Raw genomic sequence first — 7,950 nt, 5'->3', positions numbered from 1 at the left:
CCCTTGACTCAGGGCTAAGCGTCCCTGTTTTTCAGCCGTCCATCACGGCAGTTTCCAGCCCAGGCCCTATACTGGCCGAGCCTTCTGAGCTACCCCTCACAGCTGAGCCCAAGCCCTGTGAGTCAGGACTTTTGCTCAGAAACCTCTGGGGGGTTGGTCAGAGCTGGGGTGAGCCTCAGTCATGGAGGTTTCTCGCCACCTTCAACCATGGCTGTCTCTCCTAGCTAACTACTGCTTTGAATGTTGGGGGGAAGGGGCCCACTCATTTGCAAAGGACAAGAGATGAGACAGTGCTGCCAGGATGCGGGCCCTGAGTCCTCAGGGGCCCTGGCATCTCTGGGTGGCGTCCACCCATTCACTCAGGGTTATGAGTCCAGCTCACAGATCTTGGCTGGTTTGTTCATGAGGAGAGTGTGAGGTACCTCCCAGTGGAAAACCAGCTCCCAACCCAGGCAAGCCTCCTGCAGACTGGCAAGCGCTCCCTGTGGGCACGGCTGGCACAGCCCAGTGCTCCCCCCACCCCGGGAGAATCTGCTCCTGCCCCCTTCAATGGGGTAAATGCTTCCTTTGGAGATACAGAGACCTTGTGTCCCCTCTGAGCCCTTTCATCTTTTTAAACCAGATTCTTAGTGTGGCTTAGGTCAGATCTCTTCCTCACCTCTTTTTTTCCCCAAAGATGACACCCACAATTGTATCTTAATATTTTGGGACTGCAGTCCTGAAGAAGACCCACTCTTTCTAGGCAAATTGGATTCCCCTCATGGTGGTGTGGTTTTTTTTTCTTTTGACAAGACAAGCTTTATGTTAGAGCTGCTTTTGTCTCTTGGGTCTGTGTCCTGACTTGGAATCGTTGCATTGCTGATTTACAGTTAGAAGTGTTTAAACTGCTTCCTTTGAGGACAAGTTTGAGTTTTAGTAAGCTGTAAAGCTATTTTATTTGGTGCACTGTGATTAAGACAAGCACAAAAACAAGTGAAGAAACAGCACATTTCAATGCAATCCCCTTTGGAATTTTTTCCAAAGTCTTGGTATGTCTTTGTGACACAAAAACATGAATGGGATGGGGGTGAATGAAATGTTCCTAGTTGCATAACTTACTGTGCTCCAAAAATACATCACTTTTACCCACACCTGGACTCTCCATTGTCAAATTGTATGTCCGTTTCTCTTGTGCCGGCTTTCCCCCCCCTGAGGGCGGTTTTCTCACGTTAAATATTGTGGGTGTGAAGGCTGAGGTTATGGCTGCTTTATTCAGTGTTATTCCCCCCTTGGGGGAGGTGGGGAGAGGGCCGGAATTCACCTTTTCCAGGAGAAGCAGCGAAGCCCAAGGCAAGGACGTGCCTCTGTTGGCCGTTCAGCAGGCTGTACCCGAGGACACAGGCAGAGTCCTCCGTCACTCAGATCTGAGGCTCCCAGTGCTGGACTGTTGTTTACTATGCGGTGTAGCTTCCTCAGAGGCCTCTGGAAGGTGGTTTGAGACACAGCTGCAGAATGTTGGGGGTTGAGGGCTAGAAGCAAGAGAAGCCACTCATGTAGGCATTGTTCCAGATCAAGTGACTCCCTGCTCTCAGGAGTTTACACAGACCTCAGATGGGGATGCACGGGTATGGCTCCCTGCCTCTGGGAGAAAAGCCTCCTGTGGGAGAGAAGAGCATAGGTGAGGGGTGCGTGGAAGGGTTATCAAGCAGTGGGCGGTGGGGGAGGAGGCCCTGGGAACCGGAGCAACGAAGCGGAATCGCAGATCCCACCACGAGGGAATGCGTGGAGCCAGGACCCTGTGCAAAAGGAACTCGTGGGGCCCTATGTAACATCAAATAACAGGGCTCCTCGTTCAAAAGTGATCAAGAATTTAAGACGTTGGCAGCTGAGCATTGAAACAAGCATGGGGCCCTTCTAAGTGCCCACCTCTGATGCAAGAGACTGAAGAGGAGAAGTCGGGGGATTGGGCAAACTGCACACTGGATTGCCCGCTTCCAAGTGAGTACCAGATGGACGTAGGGGTGGCTCTAACAGGGCAGCAGGCACGCTCATTTCTATCAGGCAGGTTTTTTTTTTTTTTTTTTTTTTTGCGGTACGCGGGCCTCTCACTGCTGTGGCCTCTCCCGTTGCGGAGCACAGGCTCCGGACGCGCAGGCTCAGTGGCCATGGCTCACGGGCCCAGCCGCTCCGCGGCATGTGGGATCTTCCCGGACCGGGGCACGAATCCGCGTCCCCTGCATCGGCAGGCGGACCCTCAACCACCGCGCCACCAGGGAAGCCCATAAATTTATGTATTTATTTATTTATTTATGGCTGTGTTGGGTCTTCGTTTCTGTGCCAGGGCTTTCTCCAGTTGCGGCGAGCGGGGGCCACTCTTCATCGCGGTGCGCGGGCCTCTCACTGTCGCGGAGCACAGGCTCCAGACGCGCAGGCTCAGTAGTTGTGGCTCACGGGCTTAGTTGCTCCGTGGCATGTGGGATCTTCCCAGACCAGGGCTCGAGCCCGTGTCCCCTGCATTGGCAGGCAGATTCCCAACAACTGTGCCACCAGGGAAACCCCAGGCAAGGTGGTTTTTTTACAAGCAAGGCTCACAAACCAAATGGCAGGAGGCCAGGATGGAGACAGCTGTGGGTTTAATGAATTTAGGGGCTCGAACCCTGTCAGGACTCTCTCAACTGTTTTCTTCTATATGTGCGATTATCCTCTCCCTTAAGATTTTCCCTGCACTGTGAAAGCCGTTCTGTTGGCAGACAGGCACATATCCTTCTGGCTAAAGGACTCAAGAGGCAGCCTCAGAAAAATCCTGGGAAGAATTCTGATTGGCCTGGCTTGGATCGCGTGTCCATCCCAACCAGTTGCTGTGAGGTTCTACCATTGGTTCACTGGGTCTTAGGTGCACACTGATTATCAGCTCACACCTGAACCCAGGTAGTTTGTGGGGAGTTGGGGATGGTGAGTAGTTCCCTCAAAGAAGCGGGGACAGTGTCCAGGCAGACAAAACAAATGCCCCATGCACAGCAAAGCCAATCTACTGACACTGGGCTGTGGGGAAGGAAAGTACAGCCTTTATTGCTTGCAGCCAGGAAAGGAGAATGGGCAGCTGATGCTCAAAAGACCTGAGCTCCCCAATGGCTTTTAGGCAAGGGGTTTAAAAGGCAACATCAAAGCTGAGGGTTGTACAGTACATGGACAGTTTTGTTTTTTTTTAAGAAGATGTTGGGGTAGGAGTTTATTAATTAATTAATTTTTGATGTGTTGGGTCTTCATTTTTGTGCAAGGGCTTTCTCCAGTTGTGGCAAGCGGGGGCCACTCTTCATTGCGGTGCGTGGGCCTCTCACTATTGTGGCCTTTCTTGTTGCGGAGCACAGGCTCCAGACGCGCAGGCTCAGTAGTTGTGGCGCACGGGCCTAGATGCTCCGCGGCATGTGGGATCCTCTCAGACCAGGGCTTGAACCCGTGTCCCCTGCATTAGCAGGCAGGTTCTCAACCACTGCGCCACCAGGGAAGCCCCCATAGACAGTTTTTTGATTGGTTGGTGGTGAGGTAACAGTGTGATGTTTCAGCAATCTCAATCATCAACCTTCTGGTCCAACCAGTCTAGGGTCTATGTGTTTGTGGTCAGCCATTTTCACTTGGTGGGGTCCTGGCTTCTGTAAAAACAACTAAAAATGTGAGTCAGAAGCTTATCTATCTCCCTCAAGGAGAAACTCGGAGTCTTGTGATTCTTTTATGGCTGGCCTATTATTTAGGTTATTATTACTTTTTTGCTTGACTGCTTTTCCTTTGTTTCTGCTTTTTTATTTCTCTAATCATTAACTGCTTGGGTCTGTCCTTTGGAACTCAGGGAAGGCCTAGGAGACTAAAGCTTTTTCTACAAGCAAGAAATGGGGAACACAGGGGGTCTGTCACTGGGGAAGGTCCCTGTGCACCATGACTTAGGACTTCCCTACCCTCCTCTAACCCCAACACTGGCTGCACCCGAGAAAGGAGCTGCTGTGTTTATTCACTTCCCCCACATCCACAGACAGCAGATGGCAGAGCTTTCTGTGGGAGGCAGTTGGGAGGCCCTGCTGCTACAGCACCCGAGGTAGCATTGTGTTCATCTTGCCGGTCCTGGGACTGCGGCCAGATGAGCACTTAGGTGGGAAGCCTCCAAAACCCCTGCGGGGGAGGAAGTGCCTCCCCAGAGTCAAAGGTGACCTGGTTCCCTTTCAGTCACTTCTGAGCTGATGCCCTCAGGAAGCCTCAGGATCATGGCAGCTCAGCCCAGCAACTGGCAGCCAGGCTGAAAATGAGGGGCTGTGGGCCTGACCCAGCTGGGGAATTACTTTGTTCTGAATTCCTGGGGAAACAACATCACCTAGGTGTCCTCGTGGAGGAATGACACACCTATCCCCATGACAGAAACAGGAAAGGTGCTGGGTAGATAGAGGCAAATGGGCACGGCTCTCAGAAAGCAGCTGAATACTGTACTTATTGACTAGCCGACTGACTGACAGACACTGGCTGACTGACAATGATTGGTTGATTGACTGATACTGAGAGACACTGACAGGCTGACAAGCTGACTGACTGACACTGGCTGACGGATAAGATGGAAAGTGTGGTCAGCGCCTGTAGCTGTGGGGAGAGGTTACTCAAATAGGATTTGAAAACCACAACAGTTTTGGCTTTATCTGAACTCACCTTACTCTTGTCTTAAATCAAGCACATGCTTGACTAAAACAAGCCCTATTAAACCTCCAATGTTCAGTTTCACCGATGCCATTCCTGATGAGGCAGGTTATGGAGGCATTTTTTCTCCAAAGGAAGAATGGGAACATCTCTCCTTGCAGCAGTGATTTCTCCCAAGCAGGCCCTTTTCTCTCTCTCTGACTGTTTTTAGCCCCCATTTGCTCAGAACCCCTGCTTCACACGAAATCACCTGCTCAGCAGTCCTCTGGGCGCCGTGTTTTGCTCGATCATGACGCCTGTGCTCTCCCACCGCCCTTGACCTCTTGTCCCCCACCCCTGCCCTCAAACCTCCCCAGCCTTCATGCTTCCTCCACAAAGCCTGCCCGGCCCGTCCCAGCACCTTCTGCTCAGATGGGGTTCTGCTGTCCTTTCAGGGACTGGACGTTTCCCGTCTGCTGCATGGCGCCCTGGCTCTGAATGGTGATTGGCGGCTCATCATTGAACTCTTTCCCTGTATTCAGACTGGACGTCCCCAACAAGACCACATACACTTGGAGGGTTGGGACTCTGTCTTTAACCTTGTCTCTCCATCAGTCCTGAGGCCAGGCAGTCGAGGCCAGAGAGGTTACAGAAACAAAACGGTCCCTAATCCCAATGGTTAAGACCCCAGAGCTCGTTTCCCCACTGGGCTCTGTGTCCGTTGTAGGTTGGCTGGGGCTGTGCGTGCACAGACCGCTCTGAATTGGGCACAGATGCTTAAAGCTCCTCCCAGGCTCATCACTACTCACGTTTCATTGACCAAAACAAGTGACATGACGACACCTAACTCCCCAGGGGCAGGAAAATGCAATTCTACTGTTTGTCTGAATATGGTAGGCATATTTGTAGAACAGCACTATGACAATTTGCCTGCAGTGGCTTAGAGAGAAATGTTTGTTGATTGAAAACCTCAGTGGAAGGAATGAATTAAATGAAGCATGGTACATCCATTTAATAGAACACTGTAAGCCACTGAAACGGTATCGTAGGAAGATGCTAATGACATAGAAAATGTTGAGCATACAGTATGAAGTAGAAAAGTAGATTATAAAGAGAATGTACCATATGATCTCTCTTTTTTGTGTAAAAAATGCATATTACATTTATAGAAAAGAACCAAAGGAAATTTACTAGAAGTTCAAGAGAATATATCCAGGTGGGGGGATTATGGTCACAGGTGACTCTCTCCCCCTTTTGGTCGCTACAGTTTTCTAAATCTTCTATAGCTAATAACTTTGGTAACAAGAAAACAATTTCTTGCTAAACAATGCTGCCTTTAAAAAAATAATAAAAGTACACATTCATTATAAAAGATTCAGAAAATTCAGGCATCTTGAATTGACATCTGATAACACCAAGGTGTAGATCCTTCCAGATCTCTTTCCATACATGCATATTTAATCGAAAGAGGATCCTCATGGGCTAGGGCCCAGGTCACACCTGGCTGATGTCAGTGACATCACAGTCCAGGTGAGCAGAGCCTCACGCTGGTTCCACTGCCAGAGCATCTCGTGCCGGCCCTGGATCCCGGGAAGGTTGAAGGATCTGAACAGGCCCCACCCAAGCTCTATGTCTGCTGGCTGCAGTGGCTGTTGCATGAAGACCTTTTGGCACCCTGGGCCACGAACCCTCACATCTGGGATCGTGTTATTGTGGGGCAAAGGGGGCAGCCCTCACTGTCCAGCTGATCGCCTGGGAGAGGAGGAAGATGGACATTTCCCAATCTCTGTTTGTGTTCTTTGAGTTGATTCAGCTCCAGGGAATTTTTCTGGCCAAGGCATTTTTTTTTTTTTTTTTTTTGTGGTATGCGGGCCTCTCACTGTTGTGGCCTCTCCCGTTGCGGAGCACAGGCTCCGGACGCGCAGGCTCAGCAGCCATGGCTCACGGGCCCAGCCGCTCCGCGGCATATGGGATCCTCCCAGACCGGGGCACGAACCCGTATCCCCTGCATCGGCAGGCGGACTCTCAACCACTGCGCCACCAGGGAGGCCCCCAAGGCATTTTTTAAATAACTCTTCACAAACTATTTGGTGCAAATACAGTTGATTTGTGGCTCTGCTGACCTTTGATTTGTTGGCAAGTCCCTGCCTGGGGCCCTGGGGAAATTTCCCTTCGCTTGTTTACCAAGAGTGGTTTAGGAGCCGCAGTGCCAAGAAGGGGTCCCTAGCGCTTCCGCCCCAGGACCTGACTGCGTGGCCCCTGCCCTCAGGGCTCACACCCTGGTCGGAGCTCAGCCTCATATCTCACATGGAGAGGCAGCTGTCCTTTAGACTCCCTGGACCACGTCGCTCACAGTCTCCGGCTTTTAACCCCTTTCCAGAAGCCCCTGAGGAGATTCCCAACGCGGTGGATCTCACCGTACGGCTGCCGCCTGCAGCCCCGCTTCGTCCCCGGCGTCTTCCACACCTGCTCTTTCCTCACTGGGAGCTGAGCCACACGACTTCGTATTGATTCTGATGGGTCAGCTCATTACAGAATCTGGGAGCACAGCCAGGGCCTGTGGTGCCCATGGACTCCGGTGGCTCGGGCCTCCTTCTTGGGGCCTGTAGGTGAGGGCTGTGCTGGAGCCATTGCGGCTGGTGGACCAGACGTGGTGCTTTCCCATCAGGATGGAGCTGGAAGGAAACTCCCAGGGACTCCCTTCCTGGGAGGCTCGCTCAAGGCCCAGGGGAGCTTTTGGCCCCAGGACCCTTCCGGGCAGGGACCGATAGTTCTCTCCTTTGTGAAGGAGAAAGCATGGCTGTCTGCTGGGACCTCTGGGGACATGGAGGCCATAAAGAGTGGACAGAAGCTTCGGGAAGGTGGAAGGAGCTTCTTTCGGGCCCCCCGTGTGGCTGCAGCAGTTTGCTTAAGTCAGTGACCACTTTCATCACGGGGACGGACGGTCATGTGGAAAACTGCACAGTGAGGGGAGCTGGGGTCGGAGGGCGCCTTGACGAGGGCTGGACAACAGGTAGCAAAGACCAAATTGCTCCTGGTGCAGGGGCTGCCGTCCCCTGTGATTTAAGGGAGGCTCCAAACAGCTGCAGAGAACAGAACGGAAAACAAAACCAAACGAAACCCTGTTTAGGACAGCTGATTGTTGACAAAGGTGCAAAGGCAATTCAGTGGAGAAAGGATAGTTTTTTAAACAAATGGTGTTAGAGCAATTGAATGTCCATGTACAAACCAAATCAAAAAAAAACTCAAACTCAGATCATTTTCTGAACTTGTGCCATATACAAAAATTAAGTCAAAATGGGCTGTAGACCTACATGT

The sequence above is a fragment of the Hyperoodon ampullatus genome, assembly GCF_949752795.1.
Source record: "Hyperoodon ampullatus genome assembly, chromosome: 12".
NCBI classification, from domain to species: Eukaryota; Metazoa; Chordata; class Mammalia; order Artiodactyla; family Ziphiidae; genus Hyperoodon; species Hyperoodon ampullatus.
The sequence above is the reverse complement of the archived record's forward strand: the minus strand, read 5'-3'. Positions refer to the sequence as shown.